At 41.9% G+C, this 19,171-nt stretch overlaps 1 long non-coding RNA gene across 1 annotated transcript; it reads left to right on the plus strand.

Annotated features, from left to right (window-relative positions):
* The first annotated feature begins 3,160 nt into the window (after positions 1-3,160).
* Positions 3,161-17,213, plus strand: LOC120018003. Its single transcript, XR_005472173.1, has 3 exons — positions 3,161-3,234; positions 15,541-15,621; positions 16,568-17,213. It is a non-coding gene; the product is annotated as an uncharacterized LOC120018003 (long non-coding RNA).
* Positions 17,214-19,171: the final 1,958 nt, after the last annotated feature.

The raw sequence follows: 19,171 nt of genomic DNA on the forward strand, positions 1-19,171 counted from the left end.
CACAAAACCTCATAATGTCAAAGTGGAATTATGTTTTTAGAAATATTTACAAATTCATTAAAAATGAAAAGCTGAAATGTCTTGAGTCAACAAATATTCATAGTCTTTGTTATGGCAAGCCTACATAAGTTCAGGAGTAAAAATGTGCTTAACAAGTCACATAATAAGTTGCATTATTGTACACTCTGTGTACAATAATAGTGTTTAACATGATTTTTGAATGACTACCTCATCTCTGTACCCCACACATACAATTACCTATAAGGTCCCTCAGTCAAGCAGTGAATTTCAAACACAGATTCAACCACAAAGACCAGGGATGTTTTCCAATGCCTCGCAAAGTATTGGTAGATGGGTAAAAAAAAAGCAGACATTGAATATCCCTTTGAGCATGGTGAAGTTATTAATGACACTTTAGATGGTGTATCAATACTACAAAGATACAGGTGTCCTTCCTAATTCAGTTGCTGGAGAGGAAGGAAACCATGAGGCCAATGGTGACTTTAAAACAGTTAGAGTTCAGTGGCTGTGATAGGTGAAAACTGAGGATGGATCATACTAACCTACTAACATACTAACCTAAATGACAGTGAAAATAATGAAGCCTGTACAGAATACAAATATTCCATAACATGCATCCTGTTTGTAATAAAGCAATATCCAACACAACACATCACTGAGTACCACTCTTTATATTTTCAAGCATGGTGGTGACTGCATCAAAAAGAAACGGAATAGAGCTATGCACAGGCTAAACCTGGTTCAAGAAAACCTGGTTCAGTCTGCTTTCCAATAAACACTGGAGGCAAATTCACCTTTCAGCAGGACAATAACCTAAAACACAAGGCCAAATATATTCTGTAGTCGCTTACCAAGAGAACATTGAATGTTCCTGAGTGGCCTAGTTATAGTTTTGACTTAAATCGGCTTGAAAATCTATGGCAATACTTGAAAATGGCTTTCTAGCAATGATCAACAACCAACTTGTCAGAGTTTAAATCATTTTTAAAAGAATAACGTGCAAATATTGTACAATCCAGGTGTGAAAAGCTCTTAGAGACTTACCCAGAAATGCTCACTGCTGGAATCGCTGCCAAAGGTGATTGTAGCATGTATTGACTCGGTGTGAATACTTATATGAATTAGATATTTATGAATTTAGTTTAAGAAATTTGCTAAAATATCAATAACAAAAAAAATAACTTTGTCATTATATGGTATTGTGTGTAGATGGGTGTGAAAATAAATACATTTAATCAATTTGAATTCAGCCTGTAACACAAAATGTGGAATAAGTCAAGGGGTATGAATACTTTCCGAAGGCACAGTACACATAACAGAATCCCCCCCCCCCCCCCCCCAAATGACATATTTAAGTTTTACCTAAATGATTGTGGACAATAATTTCCACTCAAATGGAAATGTACTCCTTACTTGTTGTGTGTATGTACTGACCTTAATGTGTAACTGATAAATGCACACACACACTACATGTAATGTTTTTAAGCATACAGTACAGTACCAGTCAGAAGTTTGGACACATCTACTCATTCCAGGGATTTTCTTTAGTTGTGCTATTTTCTACATTGTAAAATAATAGTGAAGACATAAAAACTATGAAATAACACATATAGCAACCAAAAAAAGTGTTAAATGAAAATATGTTATATATTTGAGATTCTTCAAAATAGCCACCCTTTGCCTTGATGACAGCTTTGCACACTCTTGGCATTCTCTCAGACAGCTTCATGAGGTATTCACCTGGAATGCATTTCAATTAACCGGTGTGCCTTGTTTAAAGTTCATTTGTGGAATTTCTTTCCTTCTTAATGGGTTCGAGCGAATCAGTTGTCTTGTGATAAGGTTAATTGGTAAACGACCAAGTCCATATTATGGCAAAGTGAAACGACAGGCCATCATTACTTTAAGACATGAAGATCAGTCAATACTAAAGTGTACCAATAAGAAGAAGAGACTCGCTTGGTCCAAGAAACACGAGCAATGGACATTAGACCGGTGGAAATCTGTCCTTTAGTCTGATGAGTGCAATTTGAGATTTTTGGTTCCAACCACCGTGTCTTTGTGAGATGCAGAGTAGGTGAACGGATGTTCTCCGCATGTGTGGTTCCCACCGTGAAGCATGGAGGAGGAGGTGTGATGGGTTGGGGGTGCTTTGCTTGTGACACTGTCAGTGATTTATTTAGAATTCAAGGCACACTTAACCAGCATAGCTACCACAGAATTCTGTAGCGATACGCCATCCCATCTGGTTTGTGTTTAGTGGGACAATCATTTGTTTTTCAGCAGGACAATGACCCAACACACCTCCAGGCTGCGTAAGGGCTATTTGACCAAGAAGCAGAGTGATGGTGTGGTGCATCAGATGACCTGGCCTCCACAATCACCCGACCTCAACCCAATGGAGATGGTTTGGGATGAGTCGGATCGCAGAGTTACGGAAAAGTAGCCAACAGGTGCTCTGCATATGTGGGAACTCCTTCAAGATTGTTGGAAAAGCATTCCAGGTGAAGCTGGTTGAGAGAATGCCAAGAGATTGCAAAGCTGTCATCAAGGTAAAGGATGGCTACTTAAAAAAACATATATTTTTTGTTGGTTACTACATGATTCCATATGTGTTATTTAATAGTTTTGATGTCTTCACTATTATTCTACCATGTAGAAAATAGTCAAAATGAAGAAAAACCCTTGAATGAGTAGGTGTTCTAAAACTTTTGACTGGTAGTGTATCTCTAGCTTAAACTGACAGAGTTGTATGGGGATATATATATATTTTGCTAATTAGATTTCCGAGGGGGTGCAGACATCGACCTTAGTTAATGGAAGCTTCTGACTGGTACTGTATGTAAATTGTAAAGTCATTTGTCTGTTATGTCTTTTTCGTTATATGTCGGACCCCAGTAAGCCTAGCTGTTGCTAACGGGGATCCTAATAAATCGAATCGAAATCCAAAGTATTCCCTTTTTATTACCCTCCAAGTTCTCCATGGTTGTTTCCCCCCATTTTTCATACTCTTGTCTGCTTCGTTTCAGTATCATCAGGGCACTTGAAGATGAGTCAGTTGCACCACATACTCTTCTCATTGGGGATGACCTTACAGGAGGAGGACAGAGGGCATCGACTGACTCAGCTGCTGCAGTTGGTCACGAGTCCATATTTACAGACCTTTTACAAGGGAAAGTACCTTCCTTTCCTGCTCGCCTTGCATTACTAACAGTGAGTCTCACCCCTCAGAAACAAAGTGGCTCTTATTTCTTCAAGAGGTGTTTCCGTGTTCTATTCCTTTGTTTAAAATCAGTGTGTCTGTGAAATAGGTGTATATGAGGACGTGTGCTGTATAGTAGGCCTGCGTTCTTTACCGTAGCTACGTATTGCTCTGCATTGATTATAATGTTTGCATGATAACCGTTTTCCTCTATTGCCTTTGTATGTTTTCCCTTAGCCTATTTGATTTGTTCTGACAAACTCACTGGGTAACTTGTCCGTGAGGTTAATCTCCGTGAGTTCAAAAGTTCAGTTTGAAATGCTTTTTAAAAGATTAGCTTTAGAAGAAAAAATAACTGCAATTGGGTAATACTTTGGTACATAACGTTTTCCAGGTATGTCTGTTTTTTAGAACTACCTCAGCGAGTCAAAGCGGTAGCTTACTCTAGCGGTCCTCAGAGGGATTGCATTTGTGCCACTCTGTTTTCTCTATGGAGGTGCAGTTTTTACACTTCCCTTCGAAACACATTTTGGCAGTGTGAAATATTCCCTGAGGAACAAACATGGCCTTATATATGGAATACCACCCCTCATCTTTCACATACTGGCTCTGTGAGTTGATGCTACCTCCCTTCTATTTACGCAACCCCTCTTAAACACAGCACTGTCTACCGCACCTGGAAAACCTGAATGAATCTCAATACACACAGGGCTACTGTGCTCTGTCTCCCTGTTATAGAAAAATGGGCAATCAATGAATATCAAAACCGAGACACATAACCCACATGCTTTGTGCCAGTTAATATGTGGATGCTTGTTTGTCAATCCAAGCATAAAACCGTATTCCTTAACTTTTATATGCACCTGTCACTGAATATAGTGGTCCAGCGTGCAGTGACTACACCCCGCAGTGCCAATGACGCTGTCCTTTATTGTCCATCTCGGTCAAATTTCTGACTCACTATTTTCACACTGAGCAGAGATCGGAAATGGGATCATTAGCCTGTCGGGGAAAGAATGCTGTAGAATATTGTCCCAGGAATTGTACCACAATTCAGGTTCACTCAAGGTTCAAGATTGCGTGGAAAACTAGATAGTCTTTGGAGAATCCAGCATGTTGAATTACAGATATTTGAGGCTTGACTTGTCAATGTGGCACTTCCCTTCTCAATAGAGTCGATACAAATATCACTGCTTTACAGGTGTGACGTCATCACACAACATGTAGCCACATTTTGACCACACGTGTGACATCGCACATGGAAGGCAGTGTCATTCTATGATAATATTCACAAATGGTGGATGGTGACATCATCTCAGATTTGACCATTTGTGGGAGGGATCATTTTTTTTAAATACAAGAAAGGCTTTTAAGATTCCAATAATAAGTTCAGCACTGTCTTGTGAAGTGGGTATTTTGATCATTATTTCAATACTTGTCTTGTTATAGGTGTTACTAAAGGCAGTGCTAGTCTGTTCTTTTTAATAACTTGGATGATCCTAGGTCCTAATGGCCAGGCGCCGTGGGAATGATTGAGCCATCCCCTCACAGGCAAGTGTGGTATGGCAGTCAAAGCTGAGTGCAGAATCTGCCAGTCCTGAGATAGGTCGGAAGTCCCACTCGCTCTGCAGCAGCACAGCTCTCATAGTCTCTCTCTGTCCCTCTCTCTCTCATGCTCTCTCTCTCTCTCTCAGTATAAAGTAGGGAACATTATTGTCAGTGAACCACGTAGCTGTGTCCAGAGTGGGGACGCCTTGTGACAAAGGGGTCAGACACTGCCAGAAGACAGTTCCTATGGTGCAATGTTTTTTTCTCGTCCATGTGAAATAGTTATGTTCTCCAAAGTTGTGTATTTTTAAGTGTATCTATCCATAACATGCAATAGGCTTTCAAACCTAACCTCTGTGAGAGCGCTTTAGGCTATGGCCAAGCACGCAAACACCCTTTTCTGAGTTCTTCCATGTTTCACTCATAGCTGTATTCAAGGTCAGGTGCCGTGCTGCTGGATGATAACTGTGTGGATGTGGACCACTTAGTGTTCGGTAAGACGATAGCTGTGTTCGAATTACTCATACTAACCGCACTAACCGTACTATTTGTGACGTAAATTGAGTCTAAAGTATGCTTATTGGTCATAGTATGGATATAGTTGGTATGCTATAAGTTCCCGGATGTTGACACTATTTCCGTACTTTTAGGGCCCATAATGCAATTCTTACGAAAATAGGCGTGACTTCACATCGTTTTCAGATTTGAAGAAAATGATGGAAAATATGTAGCCGAAGTCCAACGAGAGCTTCATCCAATTCATTGCTTTAACTAATTGGGAAAAATGTTAAGAAAATGTTGAGCAATGTTATAAAGTAATTACTTTTCAAATAGGTTACCTTTACATGTTATGTTGGCTGACAATTTGTTAGCTATGCTATTCTTACGCACCACATAGCATATCATTACAGCAGTATGTAACGTTACCGTTATGTTAGCTAGCTACCTAAAGTTAGTTGGCTACTAATACATCAAACTTGTCAATATATTAACTATACGCTATATAACTAACTACCCAATGTTTATTGACTTGATTATCCCCATAATTTTTTAGCTTAGCTAAGTGGTGTAGTCGTTGCACGTTCTCAATTGACATTATGGTGCTTTTATAAATTCGCTCTGGCTATCCTCCAATTTCAGAGATGGCCGATGTCAGTAAACCTGGGCAAAAAGCGTAATTATATTGTTGCCAGCAGCACTGTTACAGTCACCAATGCCCTGGATAACATGAAAACTGCCTAACCAGCTCTTCTAGGGCAAGTAAAATGGTCAGTTAGGTGTTTTCTCATTTGTATCTGGAAGTAGCTAGCAAGCTAGCCAACGTTAGCCAGTTAGCTTGGGTGCTTGACTGCCATTGTAAGATCAGAACGCTAGAATCAACCCTACCCCTCGGCCAGAGCATCCAGTGTGCGCTCTGAATGCTCCAAGAGCGAAATGCTCTGAATTTACAAACAGACAATCTGACAATGCTCTGAATTTACAAACGCCCAGAGCGCACTCTGAGCGCACTCTGACACTCCAAATTGAATTAAAGAACACACCCGGAAAATGTCTAGCTAGTCATTTGTTATGCTAACTTGCTAGCAAGAGGTTGCATAGCAACAGCATCAACTTCCTGTAGACAGGCGAAGCGCTAGGACGCTTTACAGTATACTTAAACGACCTAACAGTATATAGTATGTAGTATATACTCATTAAGTATGTAGTATACAGTATGTTAGTATGGGGATTTGAACACAGCTTATGACTCAGCCTTACACCCCTTTTTGAGGTGTTTTCCCATCAGCCTCGTGACCTCACACTTGATAGTGAGAGGGGCGGCAGCGGCAGCGTAGCCTAGTGTTTAGAGCGTTGGACTAGTAACTGAAAGGTTGCAAGTTCAAATCCCCGAGCTGACAAGGTACAAATCTGTCGTTCTGCTCCTGAACAAGGCAGTTAACCCACTGTTCCTACGCCGCCATTGAAATTAAGAATTTGTTCTTAACTGACTTAACTAGTTAAATAAAGGTAAAATAAATAAATAGGAGAGGCCTGGCAGTGGCTGTCATGTGATTTAGCTCTCTCTCTGGCTTGTCAGTAATGAGTGGTCATACACAACTACTCATCATTACTATAGTAGACTGTACAGAATATTAGGTCAGGGAGTATTCAGTTGTTTCTGTCTGGCTGCTGATGATTTCTTTATATACTGTAAAACTGATGCATTGTCAAGAGCAAAGAACAAAATTAATGCAAAAAATAGTAATACCTATGTCATCCTTGGTCACACCTATGAAAATAGTACATTTCCTCAAGATTAGGTTTCAAACGTCATGACCAGTATTGTTCAGTTTCAGTAATATCAATGGAGTTTCAGTGTTGGGTTGGTTTTCATGTGGTTCTTTGACAGGCTTGAAGTTATGAATACTTTGTGTATTAGCACATATACTAATCCCTATGGGCCGTGCTTATTTGAACTCCCATCTGTAATTTAGCTCCATGTCAACACCCCTTCCAGTCGCTGTATTTCTTTCCCTCTTTCTAATTCTCTCTCTCATTGTCTCTCTCTTTTCAAACCTTCTGCGAGTCTCTCCCTGGTTCTTCAGTAATATGAGAATCTGAAGTTGTAATATGCTTTCTCACTTTTCTTTCTTCCCCATCCTCTTTGGCCTCTTTATCATATTTCGACATGTTTTCCCCTCTCAAGGAAGTGGGGCCAGCACAGCCTAGCAGGAGGTTGAGGGGTGGGAGAGACGGGAAGCAGAAGAAGGAAAATGAAACCGAACGTCCTGAACGCTCTCACAGTGGTTCCGCAACACCAGATGTTTTGTTCTTTCTCTGGTCTAGTGGAGGAAAAGGAAAGCAGATGAGTGCTATTGGGAATCCAAGGGAGGCGGCTTCCCCTAAATGTTTCATAACACCAGCAGTGCTTGTAAATCCTGTGGAGGGAAACACAGGCATGTGAACTCATTTGAGATGGGCAATAAAATAAGGGAGAACGGAGTGTGTTCCAAAAACTTTGATCTGTCAATTAACCTCCATTGCTATGGGAGGATAGCATTATTTTATGAAAGAGGTAAAGAAACATTTTGTCATACTGGAAGGGGAGGAAAGTAAAGAAAAGGGAAAGAGATAGTTAGAAGGAGAGGGGGATAGAGATGGAGGGAGTGGGCGTGGAGGTCTGCCATGCGTCACACCAGGCCTGATGTGCAGGCGCTATCTCAGCACTATCCCGCCTGTCAACATTCCCCATTCCACTGATAACAGCCCTACTTCTCTCACTCTTTCACTCACTCACTCACTCACTCACTCACTCACTCACTCACTCACTCACTCACTCACTCACTCACTCACTCACTCACTCACTCACTCACTCACAATCAAGTGTCTGCTCTTTTAAAATAAAAAAGTATTTCCCTGTAGGGGAAGGGAGGCAAAATGTGCAGGGTAAAGTTTGATGTGTGAGGAGAGCGTTTCTGGGATTTGTGCTGCTGGTTCTTCTCTGTATGGTATGTTGAATAATGTCCGACACTCTGGTGCCTGACACAGGCCATTCATCAGCCATGTCTGATGGGAAAAATGTGGAAATATCATAAATTATCATAATAGCATTAATCAGAACAGCAGTAGTAAATACCAATGGTTGTGTGGACATGTTGAGCTGTATTTTTCCATAACATAACTTCACCTTACTTTTTGTAAAGGTCATGTATACTGTATTCACATTTAAAGCGGGAAATATTTTAGATATTCAAATTGAAGCATAGTGGATTTGAAAACTCCACACGTCATTGGTGTATCCCTTTCACCAATCAGATCTGAAGCTTCTTTGTCAGGTGGCATCTCCCTATGAATGTTCTCTCACATAAAAGTAGGCCAAAGGTACAGTGCAACACCTTTCCGATATCTCACACGCCGCCTTGTATGTCTCCTAGGTCCTAGGTGCGTATGTGTGTCCCCCCTGTTAAAAGTCTGTGTAGTTCCTCTGTCTCCTGAAGGAAGCTTCTCCCTGCTGCCGTGCTCTCACGTATGCTCTGTATTTGCCACCATGGCACTATTGACACTCACAGCAGAAAGAAGTGAAAGGCTAAGCAATAACAGCAAATGTGTGCACATAGACACAAATACATACACACGCACGCACACATGGACACACACACACACACATACACAGTCCCTCAGGCTTTTAAAGGGAACCTTGTGAAGTGGGTGAAAATATTGAAGAGGTGTGAAGGAGGTTACTGTTTGTTGTGTAGATGTCATAAACGCTGGGTCATGTTCATGGTTTGCTTGTCAAGGCCTATATTCTGTATATACCAGTGGAGGCACCTCAGTGAATGGAATATGAATGACAGTCATCCAATATGCTGCAATAGAAATAAGGCCATGCTCATTAAAAAACATTGTTGTTCCTCATCTTAAACGGCACCGGTATGTACTGATAGAGAAACTAAAATCTGACAGTTACTTTTATAACTGATACATTTACATTCAGCTGACATTGTCCCTCAATTGCAATACCCCGATTTAAGAGCAGGTTAATTTAGAACCTAACCCGATCTAATTCCATGCATCAACATTTCCCTTCATCGAAACCTGGTTCCAGTCCACTCCTCTCATCCATCTACCAGTGACTCCTACTCCCCATGCCCATGGACGTGACTGTTTATCCATGATTGTGAAGTGCAAATATTGCTCAAATATTGCTCTGTGAAATGCACTCTGCCCTCAAAGGGCATAGCTGTGGGTTTATGTCAAATAAAATGAAATACAATTGTATTTGTCACATGCGCCAAATCTTTTCAGTGTCTCGAGGGGGAATGGACGTTTTTGTGCCCTTTACGACTGTCTTGGTGTGTTTGGACCATGATAGTTCATTGGTGATGTGGACACCAAGGAACTTGAAGTTCTCAACCTGCTCCACTACAGCCCTGTCGATGAGAATGGGGGCATGCTCAGCCCTCCTTTTCCTTTAGTCCACGACCGTCTCCTTTGTCTTGATCACGTTGAGGGAGAGGTTGTTATCCTGGTACCACACTGCCAGGTCTCTGACCTCCTCCCTATAGGCTGTCTCATCATTGTCGGTGATCATGCCTACCACTGTTATGCCGTCTGCAAACTTAATGATGGTGATGGAGTTGTGCTTGGCCATGCGGTCATGGGTTAACAGGGAGTAATGAGGGGACTGAGCACGCACCCCTGAGGGGCCCAAGGGCTGATCCTCGGGGCGGGGGGGGGGGGCGTCAGGAAGTCCAGGACACAGTTGCAGAGGGTGTTTAGTCCCATGGAGTTTTGAGGGCACTATGGTGTTGAACGCTGAGTTGTAGTCAATTAATAGAATTCTCACCTAAGTGTTCCTTTTGTCCTGGTGGGAAAGGGCAGTGTGGAGTGCAATAGAGATTGCGTCATCTGTGGATCTGTTGGGGCGGTATGCAAATTGGAGTGGGTCTAGGGTTTCTGGGATAATAGTGTTGATGTGAGCCATGACCAGCCTTTCACAGCACTTCATGGCTACAGACGTGAGTGCTACGGGTCAGTAGTAATTTAGGCAGGTTACATTGGTGTTCTTGGGCATAGGGACTATGGTGGTCTGCTTGAAACATGTTGGTATTACAGACAGATGAAGATACTTGCCAGTTGGTCAGCGCATGCTCGGAGTACACGTCCTGGTTATTCGTCTGGCCCTGCGGCTTTGTGAATGTTGACCTGTTTAAAGGTCTTACTCACATCGGCTACGGAGAGGGTGATCACACAGTCGTCAAGAACAGCTGGTGCTCTGATGCACGCTTCAGTGTTGCTTGCCTCAAAGCGTGCATAGAAGTCATTTAGCTCGTCTGGTAGGCTTGTGTCACTGGGCAGCTCGCGGCTGTGCTTCCCGTTGTAGTTCGTGTAGTAGGTTTGAATCTTAGTCCTGTATTGAAGCTTTGCTTGTTTGATTGTTCATCGGAGGGCACAGCAGGATTTCTTATAAGCATCCGGGTTAGAGTCCCGCTCCTTGAAAGCAGCTGCTCTACCCTTTAGCTCAGTGCAGATGTTGCCTGTAATCCATGGCTTCTGGTTGGGGTATGTACATACGGTCACTGTGGGGAGTGTCAAGCCTGGTGTGTGTTCAGATTCAGGGGCCTACACATCAAAGCAGGTCACTGGTGTCTTTTTATCACTACATCAAACCTCTCACTGAATGTGCTTCTTTTTAAAGGGGAGGCTTAATCTGAGCAATAATCCACACATCAAACATCCCGGGCCACGTGCGTGAGACCCTAGACCCTGGGATTATTTCTGATGAAATCCGCCTTAAGAAGGCAAACCTCTACAGTCAGCCCGATTGTTTTGGCCGTGCTTGGGTTGTACGTGGTTATGTGAGAGTGAAATCTTCTGAATCAGAACCAACACTCCGACCTCCTGTATTCCGAACCTTGCCAAGCCATCCGAATGGAAGGCTAGAGAGAGGGCCGGAAAAGGGCCATATGATCATCTCCATCTGGGACAAGGGTGGATTCATGGACACCGCTCGGGAGGATTTAGTTTTGAGCTCCTCTTAAAATTTGTGAGGATTTAAAAGGGTCAGGGTCAGGAAGGGTAATAAGCAAGAAGCCAAAGAGCATCAGAGTAATGCTGTGATGCAGGCTGCGGTTGTGTAAATGGGTGATATCTGCATAATTAATCCCTGTGTTTTCACAGGCCAATCTCTGTTGTTTTGGATGGCAAACAAAAGTACTAGAATTTAGGAGCTCTGTTAACCTGTTCACATCAGTTCTTCTCAATGTGGGTACATCTGACATTTTCAGAAAGGGGAATGGAAAATGTCTGTTTGGCCCTTTTGATGTGGTGTAAATTATCTTCCACCTACGGATATTTTCTGAATTGTCTCATATCTTTCTAAGGTGAGCTTCAAAATGCCCAGGTTGACATGCGTGGGTCGTGGACTTTTTCAACTCGCCCTTAACACCATATAGCATTGTACCATCTGACATACAAAGGAATCGCTTTTTCAAGTAACAACTTAATAAAGTGTATTTATTTTTATTAGAATGCAATGTGTGTCATCTTTTGATCAAAACCTTTCTTGACATTCGATTTAAGAATGATTTTCTAACCACGTGTGTGAAGGTTTATGTCTTTGTATCAGTTGTTGAAACAGGAGTATGAAAACTTCTAGAAGGGATATTGAGGTGTGTCGTCCATTGCGCAAGAACCATAATTTAGCCATCACTCTTATCCAGAGCGATTTACAGTTAGGGCTTTTCATCTTAAGATAGCTAGGTGGGACAACCACACATCACAGTCATAGTAAGTACATTTTTCCTCAAAGTAGCTATCAGCAAAGTCAAAGCTAGTAAAGGGAAAAGGTAAATTGCGAATGTTAGTTCACGAAAGGCTTTTTTTTGGGGGATACTCTTCGAAGAGGTAGAGTTTCACATGTTTTCGGAAGATGGGCAGGGACTGTCTTAGCATCAGGGGGAAGTTGGTTCCACCATTGGGGTAGGCCGAGAGACCAGAGGTGGCAGAACAGAGTACTCGGGTTGGGGTGTAGGGTTTGAGCATAGCCTGAAGGTAGGGAGGGGCAGTTCCTCTTGCTGCTCCGTAGGCAAGTTGTGGATGCGAGTTTCGGCTGGAGTGTGCTGAGGGATGGGGTGACATGGGAGAACTTGGGAATGTCAGGCGGGATGCAGCATTCTGGATAAACTGAAGGGGTTTGATGGCACAAGCAGGGAGGCCAGCCAATGGCAAATTGCTGTAGTCCAGACTGGAGATGAAGTAGGGTCGAGTCACTGCTTTGATGTTTTCAGAGAAGGTTCTTTGCACGATGGGAAGGTTGACAACCATGATGGCGAGGTCTTGGAGCTGACTGGCCTTCGCCGGGAGGAAGAGCAACTCCGTCTTGTCGAGGTTGAGCTTGAGGTGGTGGGCCGACATCCAAGCTGAGATATTTTCTACACACACAGAGATGTATGTCGCGACCTGGGTGTCAGAAGTGGGAAAGGAGAAAAGTATTTGAGTGTCATCCGCATAACAATGACAGGAGAGACCATGTAAGGATATGATGGAGGAAAGATATTTTATGATGTCACATAGCAGGTGCAACCTGTTTCTGTTGGTAGCAGGCAGGATGTAAGACAGTTTGCAGAGAGAGAGAGAGAATGGATGTTTCTTGTTGTTTGGCTGTCTTCAGTCTTCTTGAACCAGTTTTAGAGAAAACAGTCGAGCCGTCATGTTACATGTCATGTTTGTTTATTTTGTACATTTTAATGAGCTGTAAGAAAAGTGAAAAGGTCTGATAATTCAAATCATGATACATTGAAAGTGATATGTGTGCCAAGTTGGCTAATTTAGGTTAGAAATGATTTCTGACACATGTTCTCGGCTTTATACTGGTCTGGTACAAACTCATTGAGAATTATTGAGAGAAAGGATATAGGCCTACTAAACAATCTTAGCAATGAAATGTCACTAGAAACAGTTGAATACTGAAGACTTGGGCCAACTAGGGAAGTGACTCATGGCATACTTTGAGGTCAACCAAAAACCATTTGTTGGGCAATGGACAATTAGCTTTGGAAATAAATGCATTGCAATTTGTCCGCTTATCAGGTTTCCTGTGTTTTGGCTGGCAGGGGAGATGACAGATAGATAGAGGCTTTTCCTTTCCTTTCCTCGCTCCTCGTCTCTCAGTGGGGTCCGTTTGGGGTCTTAGTCACCGGGGTGTGAATCAGAGGCCGTATTTGCATCGAACACAGTGACTCACTCTGCTGCTTTAAATCACAGGAATTCCCGCAATGCTGCAAGATGGCTGCCTCTGGGCTGGTGGCATACGGACTCCAGCTGAAAGAGAGGTTTGACTCCCTCACTGCCAGAGAATTCCCCCTTCTGCCCTTCTCCTTATCCCCCTTCAGTCATACCGATTTGGTACACCATTTTAAACAGGTTGATTTAATGTCTTCAGAACAACATAGTTTTGAGGTTGATAACAACCTGCATACGAACAAATGTTTAAACTTTTTTCACTTACTCACCTCTTAGTGTTATGACAGTAAAACCCTATTTGTAAGCCTATATCTGTTGGCCCAGAGTGCAAAGTACCCCAAATGTTGTAGAAATGTACACAGTAGTGCTAGTGTTACGTACAGTATTAGCAATAGTGTAATAAGGGTTTTATTTCCTAAGAAAAATAATAACAAGGTCACACATACAGGACTAATTAAATTGATGTGTATGTTAGGTATAGTTATGTACCTTCACTCATCAGTCAAATGCATAACAATATTGTATCACTTTCTGTTAAGATCATCAAGCCATTCATACTGAGAGAGCTTTTATGAGAGGTTCAAGCCCCTCTTAAATGGAGGAAGGGGTCTGGGGAACATTCCGATTTTTTTTGGAGTATCCTTTTCTGTATGAAATGCAGTCCAGGCTTTCCCACATGTTTTTCATTTCCCTCCTTGGTTTTTCTTCTCTGCCCGTCATCTGGAAGCTCTTCTCATTTGTTAGTGAAATATAGCTGAGAGGTGTTAGTCACAGGCCGAGCTAGAGCAACTGGAGATGCTAGGAGACGTCGCAAAGAGGGCCCTGTCAAACAATCGGCAGATGCTGGGAGAGGAGGCGGGTCAAGACCCAAGGCATGGGCCTACCGCATGGAGGCTTGTGGTAGTGGGCTAAAGGCTTGGGCTTTGGCCTACTGGAGGTGTATGATAGTGAGCAAAAGGCTTAAGACTGGGCCTATGGAGGGTGTGGTGGTGGGCCAAATATTTTGGCTTGGGCTGACTATATGGAGGTGTGTGGTAGTAATGGAGGGAATGATTCAGTCTTACTCTTCTGCAATTTATGCCATTAGTGATTAGGGGTACGGAAATGAAATACAAGTGTTTATTATTCCATTCTTAGCTGATTTTAACAAAGGGGCAATCATGAAGTTTAGTCAAACCTAAGGTATGTCTGTTCAAATAAATAATCTGCAGTACAAATTTTGTGGTTACCAACTTTGCGCAGTTATTTGTATTTTAAATGTGTATTTATACATTTGTATTAGACATTTGCTGTATTTGAAAGCGGCCACACATAGTAGAAGGTTCCTGGTTTCTGTTGTATTTGTAAAGTCAGCATATTGTCTGTTTGAGTTGTCTTGGTGATACGGTGAGAAGGGTGTATACTTGTCGTTACTAGAGACCAAGTCATAACATGCTTCACCACTAGTTCCTCAATCAGCAAAACCTCAAAGCAAACAAAACACCTGTCAACGCCTAATGCACAATAAGATGAAACTGTAACGTGATGCTCGCTATAAAGTATGGAATGCTTCTCATACATTATTACATTTTCCATTAGAATCATTAAAAGGTGGACCGGATAATTGAAAGGATAGAGAACATTTAACGCTGACGCAAGTTTTGGGATTTACTTTAGCAAAATACATTTGCTTTCAGAAGCCACGTGCCAACATATTGACACCACCCACATCCTTTTTAATCAGTATTGGTTTTCTAATATAAAAATGTGCATAATTACATATTTACACTATTTAGCCAAAGTACATACTCTGGGGGTATGGATTTCGATTCCGTCCATCTACCACAGCACTGAAACTCTGTCAAAAACCCTGAAAGTTTTCCATTCCCCAGAGACCATATCACAGTTCATTCCTCCAGCTGAAACCTCAGGTCATATGTTGAAAATGTCACCAGGGAGGTACCGTTCAAACCATGCTATTCTGCGCCCCACCCACGCTATCCTCAGCACTTATCATGAAGAACTATGAAGAGCCTCGAACTAAAGCAAAACGTCTGTCTTCCTAGATCAGCGAGGAGGAAGGTGAGAGCTGCATTCCTGCCCTGTGGAGGTGAGGTCCATGTGAGGAAAGATCTGCTGCTCAATTGGTGGGTTTTCTTTTCAATCCAAGCTGCCCAGAGCATAAGCCAGCCAGTGTGGCTAAGAGCACATCCACAGGTTTCTAAGAATTCTGACAACAATTCCAAGGAAGAGAGATTAACACACTTGCTGTAAGAGCACACACTAATTAGGCAGAAATCATTTTGTGATTCTTAGGTTCCCAAAGCCTACAAATGACTGGCAGTTGAACATATGATGAAATCAAGGGGGTGGGTGATCTCTTTTCAACCTGACAATGTTTCTTCACAAGTTCCACACTTTGTTGTCACTGGATGTACATTAGAAGCTTTATTGGCAAAAACATCCAGAAACATACCACTGCTAATGTTGACTCAGTCTACCAATGTTTTGGCATTGATGGGTGTGACTGTAATGTTTGATTTGAACAGGTAAATGTGAAACTCTTTACATCTCTTCCATTAATTACATCATTCTAGTGAACTTTTCAGCCTGTGGAGAGGCTTGCTTTTATTTTATGTCCATATTGTCTATTTTGTAAAATGGCAGATTTTTTTCTAATAGGTCATGTGACACCATAATATATTTATATTTTATTTTTAGTTAAGCCTGGGAGAAGAACCCAAAGCTTGCATGTGTTTGTGACAAATCTTAATATCTCCGCTATAACTACTTTTTGTTACTTTCTAATGAATCACTGCTGTAAATCAGGTAGTCCACCATTCCTTGGCTTTGTCGTAACCGTATTGCTTATTCTGCCTTTCAACAGTGCTTCTTTGTCAAATGTGCAATGTTGTTTTTTTCTGCCTTTAACACAAATGCCTAGGGAATTTGAGACATAAGGAAGTTATTTGAAGGAATAACACACGCAAAGCGTGCGATCATCTAATAAGCATTTATTTTCTTGTTTTGATTGTCTGTTATGTTGTCTCGAACATTAAGACAAGCCATTTGTCTTCTTTTGTTCCCTCACAGATGAATCCATCTGAAGTCCCTAACGCTGTGCCAAAACCACAGTGAAACAGAGTCACATGAGGTGGAATGAACATCGAGGCCTCGTCACAGGCCACAATGACTCAGACTTAGAGGACACACTTGCTTCCACACTCACCAATTTACCCACCCGCTAGCTCTGAGACAAACACTCATTATTCTCCATACTCACAACTATTTCTGCACATTCTGAGAACTTGGTTTTACCGCTTCTCAAAAGTGCCACGTGTTGTATAGCAGAAGAAAGTGAATCTTGTTTTTGATGATGATACAGGTTTATCCCGTTCCCACACGTGAAGAGCGAGAACAACATGAATGAGGTATTGGTACAGAGCCAATATTGGGCCTTTTTAAGCTCTTAAAGGGAAAAAATAGCACTTGTGGTCAACCGAACCGCAAATATTTGCCTGGCGTGGTTTATTGTAGTCATCACAATTCTTTGGTGGCAAATGTAGTAGTTTTTCCCAATAACATCGTAAAATTTGAGAGATAACCTTTCATAATAAAAAACAGCAAACTGGACAAATCTGAGGACAGCATCACAGACCGTTAATTGGCAATACAACTTGGCTCTGCTGCTTGGTAGCTTAAGCAATGGTACACTTTAAGAAAAAAAAGTTATTCGGCTGTCCCCATAGGAGAACCATTTTTGGTTCCTATGTGGAAAGGGTTCTACATAGAACCCAAAAAGGTACACCGGGAAACAAAAAGTGTTCTTCAAAGGGTTTTCCTATGGCAACAACCGAAGAACCCTTTTAAGTTCTACCACAGCAAAAAAAGAGTGTACCACAAATCATGTTGTCACAAAGCTGATTGGTGGAACAAGGGTCAGTGTGACAGAGTTTTACTGTAGTCATCACAATTATTTTGTAACAAATGAAGCCTTGTTTTTTCCATTTGCTATTAACAATAAGACACACCTCTTCATCCTCAAAATTGATAGAGAACATTTTCATAACACAATGAAATAGGACACACTTGAGGAGTAATTGGTTATACAACACAGGGCACCTGATTGGTAGATTTATCTGTAGCGTCATAAATAAATAAATAAAACATCATACGATATCATCTGATTGGTGGAATAATGGCCAGTGTGAGTCCCTGGTTTACAGCCTTACCCCTAGGCGTGCGTTGTGCCAAGAGACGGGACTGACTTATGGAGCTGTCTTTGATTGGGCAAGTCTCTGAGCTGGTGAAACGGGTTATACTGTCCCACATTAGGGGCAGAACCCATCACAGAGTTTTACTTTGAAGTCGGGTGGGGCACAGGTAGGGACGAGGCCTCACATGACACAAAATCCACAGGACAACAATGAATTACCTGTCATAATGTCTCAGTGATATAAGATCTAGAGTACTCAACCAAAACAATGATGAAACCATGCAGGTTTACTACATTATTCCAATGGAAAAGTTCACAAGTTTACAGAGAATATTTTCTTCATGTCGTGTGTCACAATCGCATTCCTTGTCATACTATTGCAAATAGTGAACTCTATGACTGAGTTAAAATAGCTGTAAGGACCTATACTCCACTGAACCACTTAGTGAATGGTGGGGGTGCAGCAGAGGTTTCATACAGGTCATAACACACAGACACAGACACACAGACAAACACGCACAAGCACAAACCGCTGACCTTTACGCTGGTAATGTTTTCTCTCAGTGAAAAAAGATCCATGAAAAAATTGTCAGCATTACTGGAAAGAACTACTGCACTAATACTCCAGTGACTTGAAATTTGAAGCCGACCTGTTCACATAGATTCTTGTCTCAAGGCCCCTTACATAAGGCAACAAATGATTGCATGGAAATGTTGAACAGTAAGAGCAGGTGAAATAATGACTAAAGTTCTGTCTTTTTGTTGGGTGACTGTGGTTTATTCCATGTTCTGTCTCTGTCTGTTGTCTATTCAGACAACCCACACCCTATTTTAAATAGTCCCACCCAGTTACCGATATTTAGAAAACTGGAAAGACAAGCTTAGCTTACCGTAGATCTTGCATTCCTAGACAGAAAAACAGTGTGTATAAATAATGCTAAAATATTATACAAAACATCAACAACCTCTTTCCGTGACAGACTGACTAGGTGAATCCAGGTGAAAGCTACGATCGCTTATTGATGTCACATGTTTAATCCACTTCAACCAGTTTAAATGAAGAGGAGGGGACAGTTTAAAGAAGGATTTTTAAGCCTTGAGGCAATTGAGACATGGATTGTGTATGTGTGTCATTCAGAGAGTGAAGAGACAAGACAAAAGATTGAAGTGCCTTTGAACAGGGTATGGTAGTAGGTGCCAGGCGCACCGGTTTGTGTCAAGAACTGCAACCCTGCTGGGTTTTTCACGCTCAAAAGTTTCCCGTGTGCATCAAGAATGGTCCACCACCCAAAGGACATACAGCCAACTTGACACAACTGTGGGAAGCATTGGAGTCAACATGAGCCAGCATCTCTGTGGAATGCTTTCGACACCTTGTAGAGTCCATGCCCCGACGAATAGAGGCTGCTCTGAGAGAAAAAGGGGGTGCAACTAAATATTAGGAAGGTGTTCTTAATGTTGGGTATACTCAGTGTATGTCA

This window comes from Salvelinus namaycush, chromosome 23 (assembly GCF_016432855.1).
Source record: "Salvelinus namaycush isolate Seneca chromosome 23, SaNama_1.0, whole genome shotgun sequence".
NCBI classification, from domain to species: Eukaryota; Metazoa; Chordata; class Actinopteri; order Salmoniformes; family Salmonidae; genus Salvelinus; species Salvelinus namaycush.